The 19,505-nt window shown below is 40.3% G+C and overlaps 1 long non-coding RNA gene across 1 annotated transcript in view; it reads right to left on the bottom strand.

Annotated features, from left to right (window-relative positions):
• Window positions 1-4,803: 4,803 nt before the first annotated feature.
• Window positions 4,804-19,505, bottom strand: part of LOC112920532 (uncharacterized) — a 72,619-nt gene continuing 57,917 nt past the window's right edge. Inside the window, exon 4 of the long non-coding RNA XR_011995683.1 lies at window positions 4,804-5,023. This is a non-coding gene — a long non-coding RNA (uncharacterized lncRNA). The remainder of the gene's footprint in view (window positions 5,024-19,505) is intronic.

Genomic DNA, 19,505 nt, shown 5'->3' with positions numbered 1-19,505 from the left:
AGCATTAGGCTACTGTTGACCTTCTGACCATACGTCAGAAGGAGGATCATCTGTTTTGGGACAGTGGTTGACCTCGGGTAACTGAATCCATAGATAAGGGTGGGGGGCTGCTGTGTAGGATGACTCCTCACATACCTACCCTCTGGTCAATGTGCAGCACCTACCCTAATGAGCAATGGAGGATGAAATCTTATGCTTTTGGTAAAATCACACAATTTTTCAGAAGTAAGAAAATTCTCTGGAGAATTTTCCATGGTGTAGATTTGACATGTGTACAAATTTAGACATACCTATCAAAAGGTTCTTTTTATTCCTCTTGTTTGAAAATTTCAAGCAGATGCTCAGAACTTCAAGTTTAAGTAACTGCTAAAGGAACTTTGGTGAAGTATCTACTTTTGCTCCTTTTCATTTCCCTACTACATCTCAGGCAAGAATGGTAGATGAGAACTCTGAAAATCGAGTCAGAAAGTAATCATACTTCTTTGAAAAAAGTTTATCCCCAGACCCAAGATGAATATTGTAAAGAATTTCATCTTTCCAGAATTGTCAAGCCATCTGGCAAAAGAGCTGACGGATATAATTTCTATTTTATTGACCAGATTCTCATATCTATTTCCTCTTGTCCTCGTAAATGTAAATATTTTCCAGTTAAATTTGAGGGGTTGGCAGTGAGGTGGTGTGGGCAGTTCTTCACTGTTGATTTTTTTTTCCTTTTGAAACAAAGGGAAGGCAATTTAGAATTATGAAATTAAAAGCTTTCCACATTTGTATCTTTGATTCAACAATAGCATATCTAGGAATTTCTGCCAGTAAATAATCGAGAATGTATACAAAAAATAGCCATAAAGTATTCATTTTGTCATAATTGATAATGGGAATAAAGCAAGAACAACCTAAATATTTAGCCACAGAGGATTGTTTTTAAAAGTATGTATGTGCAGACATATAATTAAATAAACACAGCCATTAAAATAATGGATATGGATTATGGAAGAATATTAACTGACTTGGAAAGACATTCAGGATATATTGCTAACAGGAAAAACCATATTTTAAAATAGTGTGTACAGCTACTTCACACCCATTAGGACGGCTACTATATATATTTAAAGACAGAAAGTAACAAGTCTTGGTGAGGATGTGGAAAACCCAGAACTCATATGCATCACTGGTTGGAATACACAGATCTTCCTTGACTTACAATGGGGTTAAAGCAATTTATCAGCCAACACTGATAAAGCCATCATAATTTGAAAATATCTTAAATCAAAAATACACTTAACACACCCGACCTCCCAAACATCATAGCTCAGCCTGACCTTCTTTAAACATGCTTAGGACACTTACATTAGCCTAGAGCACTTACATTAGCCTTAGAACACTTACACTGCACAAAAATCATCCAACACAAAGTTGAATAGCTCATGTACTGGATTAAATACTGTACTGAAAGTGAAAAATGGAATGATTATGTGGGACAAATTGGTTGTCAGCGAATTGGTTGTTCATTCTTGTGTTGTCTCACTGACCAGGGTGAGATTGGCTGCATCATGGGAGACGATCATGCCGCTCGCCTATCACTAGCCCAGGGAAGGATCAAAAATCAAAATTTGAAGCACAGTGCCTATTGAATGTGTGGTGTTTTCACACCATCATAAAGTCAAAAAATCCTAAGTCAGGGGCCATCCATATAATGGTACAGCCACTTTGAAAATCAGTTAGGCAGTTCCTCAAAAAGTTAAACAGAATTATCACAGAATCTAGCAATTCCACTCCTGAGGTATTCAGTTCCAAAGAATGGGAAACAGGGTTTCACTTAGATACCATATACCCATACTCATAGCGGCATAATTCACAGTAGCCAAAAGGTGGAAACAATCCACGTGTCCACCAACAGATAAACAAAATGTGGTATGTTATTCATCCATAAAAAGGAATGAAAATTCTAATCCATGCTACAACACAGACAAACCTTGAAAACACTATGCTACATGAAATAAACCAGACACGAAAAGACAAATATTGTATGTTTTCACTTATGTGAGGTATGATTCCACTTCTGTGATGAGTAGGCAAATCCGTAGAGACAGGAAGTAGATCGGTGGTTATCAGGCACTGGGAGGAGTGGAGAATGGAGTTCTCAAGCCATGGGTAGAGAGTTTCTGCTTGGGACAATGAAGGAGTTTAGGAAATAGATAGTGGTGCCCATACGTAACATTGGGAATATTCTTTTTTTTTTTTTTTAATTTTTTTTTATATATTTATGATAGTCACAGAGAGAGAGAGAGAGGCAGAGACACAGGCAGAGGGAGAAGCAGGCTCCATGCACCGGGAGCCTGATGTGGGATTCGATCCTGGGTCTCCAGGATTGTGCCCTGGGCCAAAGGCAGGCGCCAAACCGCTGCGCCACCCAGGGATCCCCATTGGGAATATTCTTAATGCCACTGAAAAATATTCTTAATGCCACTAATCCAGTTACATGAGCTATTCAACACTTTGTGTTAGATGATTTTGTGCAATGTCAATTTGGTGTTATGCATACTTTATGAAAAGAGAAAAGGGGGTGGAGGCAGGCAAAATGAGTAAAGATACAAAAGATACGAATTTCCAGTTACAAAATGAACAGGTTATGGGGGTGCAAAGCACAGCATGGTGACTACAGCTAATAATACCGTATTGCATAGTTCTTGAGTAGCTAGGAGAGTAGATCCAGAAAGTTCTCGTCTCAAAAAAAAATTTCTAACTCCGTATGGTGACAGATATTAACTGCACTTACTGTGGTGATCATTTTGCAATATGTAACCTGAATTGAATCATTGCATTGTGCACCTGGAACTAATATAGTGTTATGTCAATTATATCTCAATTTAAAATAAGAAATACAAACATATAATATGTATTTTTGGCTTTAAGATGTCATCGTGTGTAGGAAGCAACATTAGCTTAATGTCGTTGAGGCCTTTTCGGAGAGAAGAAAATGCTGCCACAGTGTATGTACCCATAGATTGAACTTGATTTCAGAAATACCAAACTTTAAAACACTTGCATCTTATTAATTAGGAAATGCATACATAAGCATGGAAAAAAGTCTGGAAGATACTCCTAGCTAGTATTTTGGGTGATGGAATCGTGGGGATTCTTGATCAGTCCATTTTTCCCATACATATTCTCTATTTTTTTTTTTTTTCTGGATACAGTGCTATGTTTATTTTTTTTTTTTCAGTGCTATGTTTATAATAGTAATTTTGTATCTAATTTTTTAAAAACTTCTTTTTCTAGAATGATTGTTTTGGAACTCATGGTTTTACAATTTCACCCACAACAAACTTCACACACTCCTACTCTGGAAATAATGCCGGAGAGTTAAAGTCAGCGTGGAAAGACCTCTCTGCATTCGGTCAGGGCAAGGGGACTCGCCTTCACTAAGCTCGTTTTTGCTTCATCCAACTTCCCTGCAGCCGGCATCCACATCAATATTTACACACTCCATCATTCCTCGGGTTATTTATTTTCCTTGGTCCATTTTGCACAGTGACTAAGTTTTGCAGCATGGAAGTTGACAGAATTTGTCGCTGATATCAATCTTTATTAAGTTTACTGCTGAGAGCTCAGAAAATGGCGGCTCTGGAGCCAAGCACAGGGTGGGAGCAGGCGCAGCATCCGGCACTAAAGAAAAGCCAAGCTTCCCTTTAAAAAAAAGTGTTTGTCATTGTTACTCAGAACCTGAATTTACCGATGTTGACATTTCCCTGTGATGTGTTTAGTTTCTATGCAAACAAAATCCTCAACCCTGCTCAGCAGCCACCTCCACCCCAAGAGAGAGCAGGGACGTTCCTCATGGTCCCTCATCTTCCTTGGGCCTGAACACTGATCCCCAGAGGCTTCCTCATGTTGCACAAGCAACCTCTCACAGAGAGCTGGGTCCTGTAGAGAACTCTTCCCACCGTGGGCCTCCTCCTGGAGCTTCTGACAGTGAAGATGCCAAGGCCTTGTGCAATAGGAAGGCGACTATTTGTGTCTTGCATGGTGGGTGTGTAAAGAACAAGGGCTCTCGAAAGAATCCTGCCATCTGACTTCCCCTCTTGTTAGCTGTGATCTTTGACAGGTTACTCAACTGCTTTATGCCTCCCTGGTAACATGGGATTGATACTATTTCCTCCTGGAAATAGACCTCCTGGTCTTACTTTAGGCTGTCTTAACAGAATGCCACAAACTGTGTGGCCTATTTCTCACGATTCTGGAGGCTAGAGGTCCATGATCGGGGTGCCAGTGTGGCTGCACTCTGGTGAGAGCCTCTCCCTGGCTTGCAGACAGTTGCCTTGTTGCTGACCTCACATGGCAGAGAACAGAGAGAAAGGAAGCAAGCCGTCTCTTGTCTCTTCCGACAGGGCACTGATCTCACTATGAGGGCTACACCCTCATGACCTAAGCACCTCCCAAAGGCCCCACCTCCAAATGCCATCTCATTGAGGATTAAGGTTTCAAAATATGAATTTGGGGGCAATACAAGCATGCAGCTCGTAACACTACCCCAGGCAGTTGGTATGTTATCAAATAAGTTAATACATTTCTAGTACTTAGAATGGTGTCTAGAACATAGTTGCATACAACAATGATTAGCTTTTGCTTGTATAACTTGGTAGAAGCTTCTGTGAAAGCCAGAAATTCTGGTGACTTCTTTCTCCCCTCACCTTCCCCTTCTGGTGAAGGTGGCACCTCTTCCCCACTGTAGATTTGTGTAAGAAAGAAGTAGCACTTCTTTTTTTTTATTTTTTAAGATTTTATTTATTTATTCATGAGAGATACACAGAGAGAAAAGCAGAGACAGAAGCAGGCTCCCTGCAGGGAGCCCGTTGTGGGACTCCATCCCAGGACTCCAGGATCACGCCCTGAGCCAAAGGCAGCTGCTCAACCGCTGAGCCACCCAGGTGTCCCAAGAAGCAGCACTTCTAAGCTGGTCTTCATGCTGTGCTTTATCAGTGTTGGTTGGCAGCCTCAAGCAATGAGGCTGGGCAAAAGAATGCTAGGGACCAAAATTAATACAAAAACTTGACTAGTGTGCAGCCAAGGGAGATGTAGTTTAAACAGAGCACACATGGCAAAATAATTTAAAGCTCCCAGGAGCTGTCTCAGATTAGCATCATCTTACATGTGGAGGAACGTGTAATAAATAGTTGGGTGGTATCCACCTTTTTAGCCATTTTGCCAAGCATGAACATCAGGTCCATAAGCAAAATACCTACCTGAATTGGCTTCGCAACCTTTTTTTATTACTATTGGGTGAATTTTTATAAAGTGAACCTACCCACAGATTCACCACCTAGACAGATGTAGAACATTATTATCATGCCAGAACCTTCTAATGACTCTTAGTTATGAGCCACCTTTCTCCTTATGGTAATGATTCTTCTGACTTGAATCATCATAGATCCATCTTTCTTATTTTTGAACTTTATATAAATGGTATCATATAGAAGTACTTCTCCGTGTCTTGTTTCTTTTGTTCAATATTTTGTCTGTGAGATTCATGCATACAGAAGAATTTGCCCTTTTTTGTTGCTGTATAATATGAATATTTCATTGTAGTAAATATGCCATATAAATATATCCATTCTACTCTTGATAGGCATTTGTTTTACGTTTGGAATTATGGCAAATCTTATTTTCCTATATATGCATTCAAAACTACAGATTTCCATCCTAGCACTATCTTAACAACATGCCACAAGTTTTGATGTAAAGTATTTTTGTCTTTGTTTCATTCAAAATACTTTCTAATTTCCAATATGCTTTCTTTATTGAATCTTTAATTACTTAGAAGTTTATTGCTTAATTTTCAAACATTTGAAGATATTCTTAGATATGATTCTGTGACTGGTTTCTAACTTAATTCTGCTGTGCTATGGGGATATACTCTGATTTCTCTTCTTTGAAATTCATCAAGACTTTCTTTATGGCCCAGTATTTATTTAGTTTTAGGGAAATACTCCTTGGGTAAAATATTCCTTTGGTGTAATGTTTCTTTATGGCCCAGTATTTATTTAGTTTTAGCGAAATATTCCCTGGGTAAAATAGTCCTTTAGTGAAATATTCCTTAAAACAGCTGTATATTCTGTAGTTGGAAGGTGTAATTTTCTTTTTTTTTTTTTTTTGAAGGTGTAATTTTCAACACATGTCAATTAGATCAAGTTCTTTAGAAGTGTCAGTCAAATATACATTCACTTATTTTATCAATTACTAAGAAGTAGTAAGGTGTTCCACTATATTTGTACACTTGTTCAATTCTCTTTTGGGTTCTGACAACTTTTGATTTACATATTTTAAAGTTATGTGTTAGGTGCATATAAATTTAGGATTATTACATCTTCCTGTTGAATTGACCCTCTTTTCAGTAGCTGAATTTGTTTGCCTCATCAGCAAAATCTCATTTTTATCTCCAGTAAAATTTCTGGCTGTACAAAATGTCTTTTTTTCTACTGATATTAGGGCTTTACCTAGTTAGTGGTTGTATGGTATATACTTCTAAATTTTCCATTTTATTATATTTAAATTATGATTTTGTAAGCAGCAAATTTTTTATAAAGTCTGAAATTTTTTGTTTTAATTGGAATGTTTTGTCTATTGATATTTAATATAATTATTGATAAATGTAGGCTTATAATTACTTGCAACTATTTGCTTTCTATTTGTCCTTTCTGCTCTATGTTCTCATTTTCTCTGCTTTCTACGCTTCTTTAGCGTTTATTGAGTGCACTTCATTCCATTTTCTTTCTTTCTTTCTTTCTTTCTTTCTTTCTTTCTTTCTTTCTTTCATTCTTTCTTTCTTCTTTCTTTCTTCTTTCTTTCTTTCTTTTTTTAAGGTTTTATTTATTTATTCATGAAAGACACAGAGAGAGAGAGGCAGAGACATAGGCAGAGAGAGAAGCAGACTCCATGCAGGGAGCCCAATGTGGGACTCGATCCTGGGACTCCAGGATCACTCCCTGAACCAAAGGCAAATCTAAACCTCTGAGCCACACAGCCATCCCTCCATTTTCTTTCTATTAGAGTTTTAGTTACATCTTTCTATATTATGACTCAGGTGGTTACCTTAGAGATTGCAATATGTAAGTTTGATTTATTAGTCAATCTCAACTTATGTTTTTGTCATTTTCTGGATGTCGAGTACTCACTATATTTGCTCCTTTCTAGTCTTTCGCACTGTTGTTTTCATGCTAATTCCACATGTGTTTTAAATACCCCAAGACATTATTTTTGTTTTATTTTTTTTTAACATTTTTTTTAATCTTTATTTATTTATGATAGTCACAGAGAGAGAGAGAGAGAGGCAGAGACACAGGCAGAGGGAGAAGCAGGCTCCATACACCGGGAGCCCGATGTGGGATTCGATCCCGGGTCTCCAGGATCGCGCCCTGGGCCAAAGGCAGGCGCCAAACCGCTGCGCCACCCAGGGATCCCTATTTTTGTTTTAATCAGGCAATGTGGATGTAGATGTACCCACACATTTATCCTTCCCAGTGATCTCTACCCTTTTCTGCTTTACACTGCTCCCTTCTAGAGTTATTTTGCATCTATCTGATGATCTCTCTTTGGTATCTTATTCTCATGGTCCTGCCAACAGTGAATTATCTGAAAATGTTTTTATTGTGCCTTCATTTTGAAGGATATTGCATTGGGTATAAAATTCTAGGGGAGAAACTATTTACTTATTAGTTTATGTTTAATATTTTAATGATATTATTCCTCTGGTTTCTCAATTTCTATTGTCAGTACTATGACCAGGCTCATCTAGTGGTATTGTGTCTTTCTTTCTTTTCTGGCTACTTTGAACATCTTTGATTTTCAACAGATCCACCATGATATTCTAGTGTAGTTGGAGGGGGAAGGGTTGTATTTCTGTTCTTCGTCTTTTGTTTTTATCCCATCTTGAAAAATCATTTTGAAAAACTTTCAGCCAGGATAAATATTGTGATATATAGCAACTTTGTATGATGACAGATGGTAGCTAGATGTATCATGGTGATCACTTCATAGTATATATAAATCCTGAATCACAATGTTGTGCACCTGAAACTAATATTGTATGCCAACTATACTTCAATGAAATAAGAATAAATGTTCTGAGAATATTCTTAGAAAGAAGAAAGATATTCTTTAAATATCTTTATGATTACACATATATTAGGCTATGTAAAATTGTTCTGGAGCTCACTGATGCTTTTACATCTGTTTGCATTATTTTTTTCTCAGCTTCATGTTAGATAGTTCCTGTTCTTTTCTTCAAGTTCACTAATTCGTTATTTAGCTGTGTATAATCTGCTGCTAATCCCATCTAATGTATTATTTCATCTTAGAGATGGTAGTTTTTACCTTCACAGATTTGATTTGGGTCTTTAAAAAATATCTCCCATAAATTTACTTTTCCATTTGAACATATATAATATAGTTCTAAGAATTATTTTAATGTCTTCCTCTACTAATTCTAACATTTGTATCAGTTCTGGATTGGTTTCAATTGGTTATTTCCCTCACTATGGGCGATATTTTACTGTGTTTTTTTTTTTGTTGTTGTTGTTTGTTTTATCTTTTTTACTGTTTTTTTAAATGCCTGGTAATCTCTGTTTGGATGCAAGACATTATGAATTTTGCCTTACTAGGCATTGGATATTTTTGTGTTTATGTAAATAACCTTTACCTTTGTTCTGGGATGCAGTTATTTGGAAGCAATTTGATTCTTTCACATATAATTTGTATGAATTGTTAGGCAGGTCTATAACTATGCTCTATCTAAAGCTAATTATTCTCTTCCACAGGAGAGACACCATTCCTGAGTGTTCTACCCAAAGGTCTCATGAATTAGGAGATTTTCCGGTATGACTGATGGGAATAGTTAAGTAGCAGTTATTCCCAGCTTTTTTGAGTGCTAGGTACTGTTTTCTTATTCTTTTGTTTCCTCCTCCATTTTTAGATACTTTGGATATGTTGATGTATACTCTGCTGTATACTCAGGGAGGGACCTTTTCAGATCCCCAGGGTTTTCTCCCTGTGCAGCCTTCTCCTTTCTAGCATACTGTCCTGTGAGCTCTGGCCACGATAACCTTCCCAACCTCAGCTCTATGTCCTCAATTTGGCCTGGGTTTCCCCTCCTGCACTGCTGCCTGGAAGTCCTCATGAGACAGTAAGATAGGGCACTCACAGAACACCTCTTTGCTTTCTGTCTCTCCTGTGAGACCTATGGGCAGTCTTGAAAATTGTTCTTTTGTATATTTTGTGTATTTTCGGTTGTTATTTCAGAAAGAAAATAAATCCAGGGCCCTTTCCCCCACCTTGGGCAGAAGCAGAAATGAATGCACTAAATTTTAAAATTTTGACTGTGGGACTCTTTCTTATGATGCATACTTTGGGAAATTGTAAGTTAAAGCATTCAATCTATAGTAATAACAGAATCTGATAGACAGTATTTTTTTGAGCTAAGAAATGGAACTTACCTTTAAAAACTCAAATTCCTTTGAGAGGTAACACTTCTTAAATCATGAATATTCATCAGTACTGATTAGTTTATCTAAAAATTGGTTTTCCATTTATTTTCTTGTCTCTCAGAACCCCCCAAATGGAAGAAGTAAAATTATAGAGTCAGAAAATTAGATCCTGACAAGACAATGAAGATAAGGACCAAAGCTTGATAGTGTCTCAAAGAATCATTGTAGGGATTCTTTTTACAGGTGAGGCATATCCTTCAGACATTAAATAACTTGCCTAACATCATGCAGCTTGGAATGGAAGAGCTGGTGTTAGAACCTGGTTCTAAATTCAATGATACATGGAGATGTGGCCTGTCCTATAGGAATGAACAATAGAGACTAATCTTTCCTTCAAAATCTAATGCTAGGGGCAGGAGGACTGAATAAAGAAGTAGGTGTTGGGATAATCTTCAAGGGGTCTACAGTTAACAGGCTGGCTGCACTAACTGGCCTGAGACACTTATGACAAGCATGCAAGGGATAAGGGAGGAAAAAGAAGGAAATGTATAGGCTGCTAGAGGATAGTAATCACAGAGGAGAATGGAAACAAGTGACTTATATGCCAAATAAAAAAAGTCACTGCCACCAACTAGAAATACTTCCATATATACCTTCCTTCTCTCCTCCATCTTGAAATTGTCTCATACACTGGCTCCTCCAGACCCATTAATCCATTGGCTTCCTCTCCTGTTTCAGCTTCTCTAGATTTCATAGACTGGCTTTGGTCCAGATATTCAGTTCTATCTCATCAACTCCCGAAGATTCTGTTTCAGACATCTATCCAAACTGCCAGTGCCTCAACTTCTTCATCCCAGAACACTCCTGGCTCATACTGCCAAGGGGTGGAAGTGCCAAACCCACACAGTCCAAAACTTGCCTTCAGGTCAGCACAAAATCTGAATGAGAACCAAGCTGTGTTCTGATTTCTGCAATGGACTCAAGCACAGTCACAAAAGAACAAATTAGCCCAATCCCACCCTCACACCACCTTATACCTTTAAGAGAATAGGAAATGGAAGGAGTCTTCCATTCTGCAGGTGGAACATCTTTTGCTCCAGGGGAAAATTCACAGACTTTTGTTTGAATAGTCTTAAAGCCACAGAACTGGATTTTCTGGGAAGCCATGAGCCCATTGGTAGAGAGAAAGAGAGACAAACAGAGATGGAACAAAGAGACAGATTCTGAAACTGGGTAGTTGGGTGGGTAGAAGAGATGTTTTCCCCATTTTGCTATGAGGAATAACAGTCTTCTGGTGGGGATGACCTGTGCATTTCAGGAGACTCTCTTCTGGGAGCACAACTTAGGTGAGGAGCTGCCAGTAATGAATTTGCCTTAAATGACCACTTCTTAACATTCCCAGAGCACACACAAGTGTCCAAGGGTGGCAGAGGGGGCAGGCGGAGGATTAGTGTTGGGTAAAGCATTAAGGAACACAAGAGTCAAATGACAATATATGGTCATAGTTACAGATGAAGGATCACCCAACTGTTCCATTTTACTGGTATCACATAAGTTTTTCAACTCATGCTAATAATCATCAAAGTTATGATCACACTGACTTTTTTTTGTCCACTTGGTATGGAACAGGCTTTGTTCTAAGCACTTACATATACAGTTTCATTTAATCTTCCACAACCACCTACCATAGACACAACAGGAACTAATATCTGCGTTTCACTAATGAGAAGACTGAGGCACAGAATGGTTATGTAACTTGCCAAGATAAGGCAGTGTTTGAGCAATGAAGCCCAGAGCCTGGCAGCAGAGCCCAGAGCCCAGCAGGCCAGCATTGGCTGGTTCCAGACCTCCCTCCAATCAGATGGTGGGAGCTCGGAGCCACATGTGATTTGATTTAAAAATAAATAAAGAAAAACTGCTATGCTTCCCATTCCAGATACCAAATCAAAGTTTTACCTTCTGCACCAACCAGCCCTGAGGAGAGGCTAGGGCTTTATTTGAACAATTGGAGTGAATTCCAGGAAACCTATCATGACGGTAGGACTGTTTATACTCAGAAGTGTCTATAGAAAAAAAAAATCTCCAAATATCCCTTTCTTGGAAGATACGGAGAAAAGGCAGAAAAAATGTTTTCCGTAGGCCAATGGGTCTTAATGAGAATTCCATGAGTGAAAAAACAAAGAATAGTAACAACATCCAAAATATCTTAATTAAAAAAATTGTATTTGGCTTTTTTTTTGCATGGCAATGTGAACCTCTCCTTTTGGATGGACATGAATTCAACTGCTTTGCTCCTCGTTAAATTTAGCTCAGAAACTTAATATAAATGGCAGCTTTTCAGCTGAGTACCTATTCCAATGGTCTCTCCTTATCTATAGGGGATGTGTTCTAAGACCTCAGTGGATTTCTGAAACTGCAGATAGAACTAAACCCTATATATGCTTTTCTCTCTATCTGTGCAGACCTGTGATGAAGTTTAACTTATAAATTAGGCTCAGTAAGAGATTAACGGCAATAACTAATAATAAAGCAGAATAATTATAACGAAATACTGTAATAAAAGTTATGTGAATGTGGCTTATCTCAAAGTATCTTATTGTCCTCACCCTTCTTCTTGTGATGATGTGAGAGGATAAAATGTGTGATGCGGTAAAGTGAGACAAACGATGTGGGCATTGTGACACAGAGTTAGGCTGCTACTGTCCTTCTCACCATCTGTTAGGAGGATCATCCGCTCCTGGACCGTGGTTGACCTTTGGTAACTGAAACCATGGGTAAGGAGGCTGGGGGACTACTTGACCCAAGGTACACTTCCCCAAATATTTTGATCAGCATTTTTAAGAGTCAGAGAATCAGGCAGATGATAGCACAAACTAAATGCAATTAGCAATTACAAAATGAATTTTAAAACTTGGGGTCTAAACTTCAAGAGGCTTAATCTAAGCAGAGATACCAGAAAAACACATATCAAAGGGCCTAACAAAATGCCCACAAACAAATCATTGCTGTGCAAAATATGTATGTTCATATGAATGAGAGCTATGATTGTCATAATTTATTGAGTATGTATTATGGGTAGCACATAAGTATTTTATACAGCATATATTATTGCATTTAATCTTCAATTTCAGGGGCACCTGGGTGGTTTAGTGGTTGAGTATCTGCATTCGACTCAGGTCATGATCCCGGGGTCCTGGGATCAAGTCCTGCATTGGGGTGCTTCTCCCTCTGCTTATGTCTCTGCCTCTTTCTGTGTGTCTCTCATGAATAAATAAATAAAATCTTTTTAAAAAGATCTTCAATTTCAGATGAGGAAACAAAGACCAGAGAAGTTAAGTGACTTTGCTTGCAACCACACAGCTAATAGGTAACAGAACCAGGTCTCAAGGCCCAGTCTGTCTGACCCCATTACAACCTGCTCTTAGCCCTGTCTTTCTTTTTTCAAGGTTGCTTTGGCTATTCAGTGTGTTTCCATACAAATTTTAGGATTGTTTGTTCTAGCTCTGTGAAATCTTACCCTTGCCCTATTAAAGAGATGCAGAACAGAGGAGTCTTACCTGCCGGGAGGAAGTGGTAACACACAAATCCACAGCAGGAATAAATTCAGGATCAACTTAGCTGGGAAGACCCAGCATAAATTGGCAAGGTAGACGGGGCATTCAATAATTTAAACAATAAAATACTGTCAGGTGGTAGTAGCATCAAGGGGAAAAGAAAAAGACTTTAGAATTTAAAAATAACAATAATGAAGAAAAACCAGATAGGGAAGGATGAGGGCAGGTTGACCCCTATTTCAACTTCCCTGATTTCTTCTTCACAAAATCATTTAGGGAATAGGGAGACAATAACAGGAGGGCAAAGGCACTTAATCAGAGATTTTACAAACCACTAAATCAAAAGAGAGTGTGAAATTCCCGCCCGGGGAAGCTAACAGTGAGATTAAGTGGATTAGTCTACTGTACAGGAATCCGGGGAATGTGGCTGCATGTGATTTTGTTGTGGATTACCCAGCAGCAACATGACGGTTTTACATCTCCCAGAAACATATGGGCATGTGCCCTTCTGCAAACCAGCAAGAAAGAGCAGCGCCTGGCCCGCGGCTCTCTCTGCACCCCACTGGTGGGATTCTGGACGAGCAAGGATACTGACATTTCCCCAAGAGTTTGTGCAGGGAACACGTTGAAAATGAAAATGCAACCAGGCTAATCACACTCCTAATTTCTATAATTTCTGTACCCAGGGCCTGGGTCAGGATGGTGGTGGGGATGGCAGGGTATAGACAAGGAGCTGAAATCAGGAGTTCTGGCCTCAGTCCTTCCAAAGAAAGAGGGAGGAGAAGAAGGCCTTCTGACGGCATGCCTCCCAAACTGTGGGGGGAAATTGCTCCTTGATGATGATCAAGAAGAGTCCTGAGCTTCTTTTCCTACCAGCGTTAAGGACACCAGCAGCCGCTGTGGAATTAAACACGCAAACCCACCGCACCGATTGCTAGTTTTCAGAAATTGGCGTCCAAACTCCAAAAAGCTACAACACTGGATAGATACGTGTACAAACTATGACCTGCCAGAGTTAACAGTTTACATCAGCAGTCTATAATAAATAATTAATATGGCCCTAGGAGATATAAAGCCAGTGACATGGTATCTCTCCCTTGGCTCTAAATGGAACTCCAGATAACCTACTTTGAACAGTAATGTGTTCACAGTATGTGGGAATTAACTGCTCAATATAATAAGTACTATTGAATTTCCCATCTCCACACAGATAAAGGGCAACTGCCTCCAAAAACATGGTAATAACAGTAACGGAGTGATGGAAGGAAAAAAAAATGAACCCCCTTTTTTTTTATTACAACCTTAAAATGTTATAGGTTAAAATAATCTTAAAGGGTTTAAAAAAACAGCAATTAAATCTTTCCATTTCTGTTTTCCAAGACTGCAGCTGAGAAATTGAGGGCCTAAGAGCCATACGGTGCTAGCCTGGCTAATAACGCTCTGTGAAAAATCTCATTAATTCAGTCTGGCTCTTCAGATCAGCCGCTAAATCCTTGTATTGTCACTCATCCTCTGGCCTTTTCAGGATTTCCATAGCCTAACTAGCAGTATCTCCATGGAAACCAAGCAGTCCTGCTTTGCACATCCCGGAACTTTTTGTTCCTGACAAAGCTTGACAAATCACATGCAGCATGGAGAGTTTAACATAGCGAACCAAACCCTGACCCACACTTAGAAATGATAAACCCAAGCATACCAGCTTTATTATAAATGATTTCCTTACAAGATACTTAACCAAGCCGGTGAAATGTTGAACCAGACAAGTTTCAAGAACAAGGTGCTGGAGGGAGAAAGGAAGGAAAAAAAAAAAAAAAGGCAAATAAATAAATAAATAAATAGATAAATAAGAACCCCAGGCATGTTCGGCTGTAGGTTTTGGGATCTCGTTTTCTGTCTAATTGACTTAAACTGAAAGCAACCAGAAAAAGAGAGCGAGAGGAAGGCTGTTTCTGGGCCATTCCCGAGCCTGCAAAGTGACCTTTTTCTTCCACTCTGCGTCGGAAAGAGAAATCCTAAACACATTCCCCTGTTTTCCCTAACTTCTGCAGAGGATGGGCTCAGGAATCTAACAGGTCTCTATGCCTGCCAACCGCTTTCTGGCTGTTCAGCCTGGCTCTTTAGAACCAAGGCTCTAAGCCCTGGGAAAGGTGGAGGCATCACTGGCCCTGGAAAGGGAGGCTGGCCTCACTGGCAAGAGAGGCTGACTTCTCTCACAAGGGTGACAAAAAGGCAGAGAGGAGAGGGTTCTCCAGGGCCCTGTTTCCAGAGAAGCAGACCAGGACCCAGCAGAGAATATACACAACCATGTTCACAGAGTGGGTGTCATAGGCCTACCCCGCAGAGTGAGGCCGAATCATGACCCATGAATGACTCCTCAGCCTCAGCCAGGCTCAGAGGTGACATGGCGCCAAGTGGAAGAACTGTGCATTCTGAGTGAGGAAGGGCCCTTCATGGCCTCCTCTGTCTCACCGCTGCTTTACCTGCCACCAGTGAGGCTTCCTAAGGGTACACAGAGACAAAGGTGTCCAATGACCCTTAGAGGTGACACAGGAGGGTAAGGGGTTGGCATTATCTGTCTCCTGTCTTTCTTTTGTCCCCTCTACCCATACCACAGGCCCGCAAAGGGGAGGTGGGTGACAGGGAAAGGCACAGGTGTGGGAGAGAACTTGCTTCTGCCTCCTTGTTCTGGGCCTTGACTTCACTTGGAATCATGCTAGGGATGTTTAAGGGTCTAAGACAAGGTCTTCCTTCTTTGTTCTTCTTGGGTTTGAGACTGGCGATGTGTTAGAGGTGCCGTGATACCTGTAGCGTTGGGCATGCTTTGCCTTGACCAACCAGACCGGACTTGACTGACCCCTGTGTTTGGCACCGACACCCAAACTCTCATTACCCAAGAGCTCACCAGCACAATGCTATCAGATGTTGACAACAATGACCGGTTCTGGACACATTGTACATGTTTTACAAATATTTGCCGATTAACTGAATTAGTGCCTGTAAGATCTCACAGTTCCCTCTGATTTCTTCAGAGCAAGAGTAAACGAGGCTTAGTCTCATTTCAACCTTCAATGAACTTTACGACACTCTTTGCCTTTATACAATAATAATCACATAATAATAATAATAATAATATAATAATAATAATAATAATAGCAGCTAGCTCTTACCAAGTTCTTACTCTGTAACACCAGGCATTCTTCTGAATGTTTCACGTATATTAGCTCCTTTAATCCTCATAACTATCATCTGGAAAAGATACTATTAATATGCCCAGATTATTAACTTCATTTTATCAATGAAAATACTGAGACATGGAGAGCTTAACTGACTTGCCCACACTCTCAGAGCTGGTTAGTGGTAGAATGGGGCTTCGATTCCAGAAAATACATTTCGCCATTACCCTTTGCTGTCTTGTTATATTATCAATGAATGCTAAGTGCCTCAGATCAGAATAATCAGTTAATTAAAATAGTTACAGTCACTAAATGTTTGCTGTGTGCTGGGAGTCATTCTAACGTTGCATACATCATCTCAGCTACCTTTATGACAATGCTTCAGGCTTGGGCTATGAGGTAGACACTAGGAGAAGCATCATTTTACAGATGAGGAAACCAAGACACAGGTTCAGTGACTCACCCGAAGTCATACAACTAATAGATGACACGACAGATTCAAACCCAAGCCACATGGTTCAAGAAGCTTCTGTCAGCTGGGACTCCTATTTCTTGGATCATTCTGGGCAAAATGGAGAATCATATTCCACAGAACCATTATTCCAGGCAAACATTATCTTCTAGAATGTTGCCATTCAGCCCACCAGACAAACCTGGTATTATGATATTTTTCTTTCCAAGGCTCTTTTTCAAAAGGGTCCAAAGCAATTTGAGGCCCAGAAGCAGACCAGTGAGAAGGGCTGCCCAATCCCCTGACCCAGAGATGTCACACCTGAGCAAGCACACCCCCATTGTCCCCTCCTGGGAGCCCAGGCTCAGAAAGGTGCTGTCCCATGGTTTAGACAGGACTGCCAGTGAGTTCAGCTGAGTCTAGCTACACTGTCAATGCTTAGGGACCTAAAATTAGACCTACCAGCTGTGTTTTGGTTCTGCAGGCACGTGAATGTCTGCTCCATTCTTGAGCATGCCGGGTGTTGAAATATATATGAAACCTGCTTTCTAAAGTACAGGGAAACCACAAAATCCTTGCACCTACTCTTCTATTTATTGTTCCTCTTCTGCAGCCCCAACTTCTTTGCTGCACAAGAAATAACATTGCTTCTCTGACCATTTTCCCCTCTGGGATGCTGTCTCTGAACAACACATCAACACTCTTCTTTAAGACATCCAATCAATCTCCTTGGAGACTGAGCAGAAGTACGTGACTCCCACCCTCAGCCCAGGTGCTCTGCTTCCTGGGTCACAGCCTCTCCTGGAATATGCAGCTTACTCAACTTAGCAAATGGGGCTCAAGCCCAAGCCCAAGGTGGTCCAAGAGCTGGCTCTTGGCCTAAGAGTGGATAGGACTCTGGTGTGTGGCCATGGGACATGGACTAGAGAGAACCTGGGATCCACACCCCAGGGGAGGGCGAGTCAGACACTGAGGATGGTCTAGGGGAGCAGTTGAACAGCAGACAGGGCACCTGTCTGAGTCTGTTCGCACTGCTATAAAAAAATACCAAGGCATGAGTGACTTATAAGCAACAGAGATTTACTTCTCCCAGTTCTGGTGGATAGAAGCCCAAGATCAAGGCCCCAGCAAATTTGGTATCTACTGAGATCCCACTTCCTGGTTCATAGATAGCCATCTTCTCACTGTGTCCTCATGGTAGAAGGGGCAAGGGAGTGCTCTCAGGTCTTTGATAAAAGGCACAAATCTCATTCCTGAGGGCTCCACACTCATGACCTAATCACCTCCCAAATGCCCCATCTCCTAATACCTTCATCACAGGGGTTAGAATTTTAACCTGTGAATTGGAGGAAGATGAGGGCTGGACATAGGCATTTAAGTCATATTAATACACAAAACAAAAGGATCAGCAACAGAGAACTGGCAAGATGGAACTGAGATTAGCAGGTATGACCTAGAAATATCCCCAGAGATATTTAACCTGGGGAGTGAGAACTTTCTATAATAGCACTGTCCAAGAGAACATCCTGTGACAGAATGTTCCATAGTTGTGCTAACCAATGAGGTAGCCACTAGCCACAGGTGGTATTGAAGGGCTTCCAATGTCCCTAGTGTATCAGAAGGACTGAATTTTAAATTTAATTTAATAATTTTAAATTTAAACTTAAAGGGCCACCTATGGCTAGTGACTATCATCTGGGCAACATGATCAGAAGAGGAAGGAGCTGGGCCAATGCACACATGAAATATGGCAGATTGGGATCTATGCCTGGAGGAACTTCAACTTCCCGGTCCAGTACCTGTCTTTGCACAGAGCCACCCTCCATCATTCAACATGTGGCTGATTTTTTAGCCCCTTTCCTGGGTCCCTCACGAAGGATGCACCTATTTTTCCACTGTAGCTTGTTTCAGAACCAAGTAGCCCTTGCCATGAAGAGATCTTTCATAGCCTAAATTAAATTTTACCCATTTCTGTGAATTTCAGTTTTCTCTTTTCCAAGTAGTCCTTCCCACCTGTGGGCAAAATTCTCACTTTGGCACCAACCCTGTGCAAGCCCACCACCTCCACCACCCTATTCCCAGACTCTGTCATCTCTCACCTGGATCACTGCTACCTCCTAGCTCATTCTTTTCTTCAAAATCAACCTCACACAATAATTTTCCACACAGTAGTCCAAATGATCTTTTAAAAATATGAATTGGAACCTCTCCCATGTGTTAAATCATTCTGGGGCCTCCCATAGCATGATTCAGCTTCTGCTTCCCTATCCATTCTGCTTCAAACTGTCCTCCTTGCTGCTTCCTCTCCGTGGCTCTCTATGATGTCACCCTGGACACTTAACACTCTATAAATCCCCAGGTGTAGGAGCCTATCTGTTGTGTTCATGGCTTGGGACACAGTGCCTGGCATATAGAAAGTACTTAATAAAAATTTATGGAATGAATGAGTCAAGACTGGATCGGCATGCACTGGGGCTGTGAGATGTACATACCATTATGAGTATTTCACTGCTCCTAATAGTAATACTGCAGTCTATCCTAAGTACTCAATGTGCTTGAAAAATGTTTTTACATTGATTCTGAAATTAAAATGAAATATGTATATCTTAAGGTCTGAGCCATAAACCACAAGTAAGACCCTATGTCTTAAGCCTACAACTTCCTCCCTTCCAAAACAGTATCTTGGGCTTGGATCTCAAAATGTACCACCCAGGCCTCTCCCATCCACAGCTACACGTGAGCAGGTGACGTTTTAAAGTCTTCTTAGAGAAAACAGAGTTTAGAGTTTGGGCACAAAGTTCTCAAGTCAGTCTATTACATTTCATACAGAGGTTTAGTAACGTAAAGC

The sequence above is a fragment of the Vulpes vulpes genome, chromosome 12 (genome assembly GCF_048418805.1).
Source record: "Vulpes vulpes isolate BD-2025 chromosome 12, VulVul3, whole genome shotgun sequence".
In the NCBI taxonomy this organism is placed as follows: Eukaryota; Metazoa; Chordata; class Mammalia; order Carnivora; family Canidae; genus Vulpes; species Vulpes vulpes.
The sequence above is the reverse complement of the archived record's forward strand: the minus strand, read 5'-3'. Positions and strand labels throughout refer to the sequence as shown.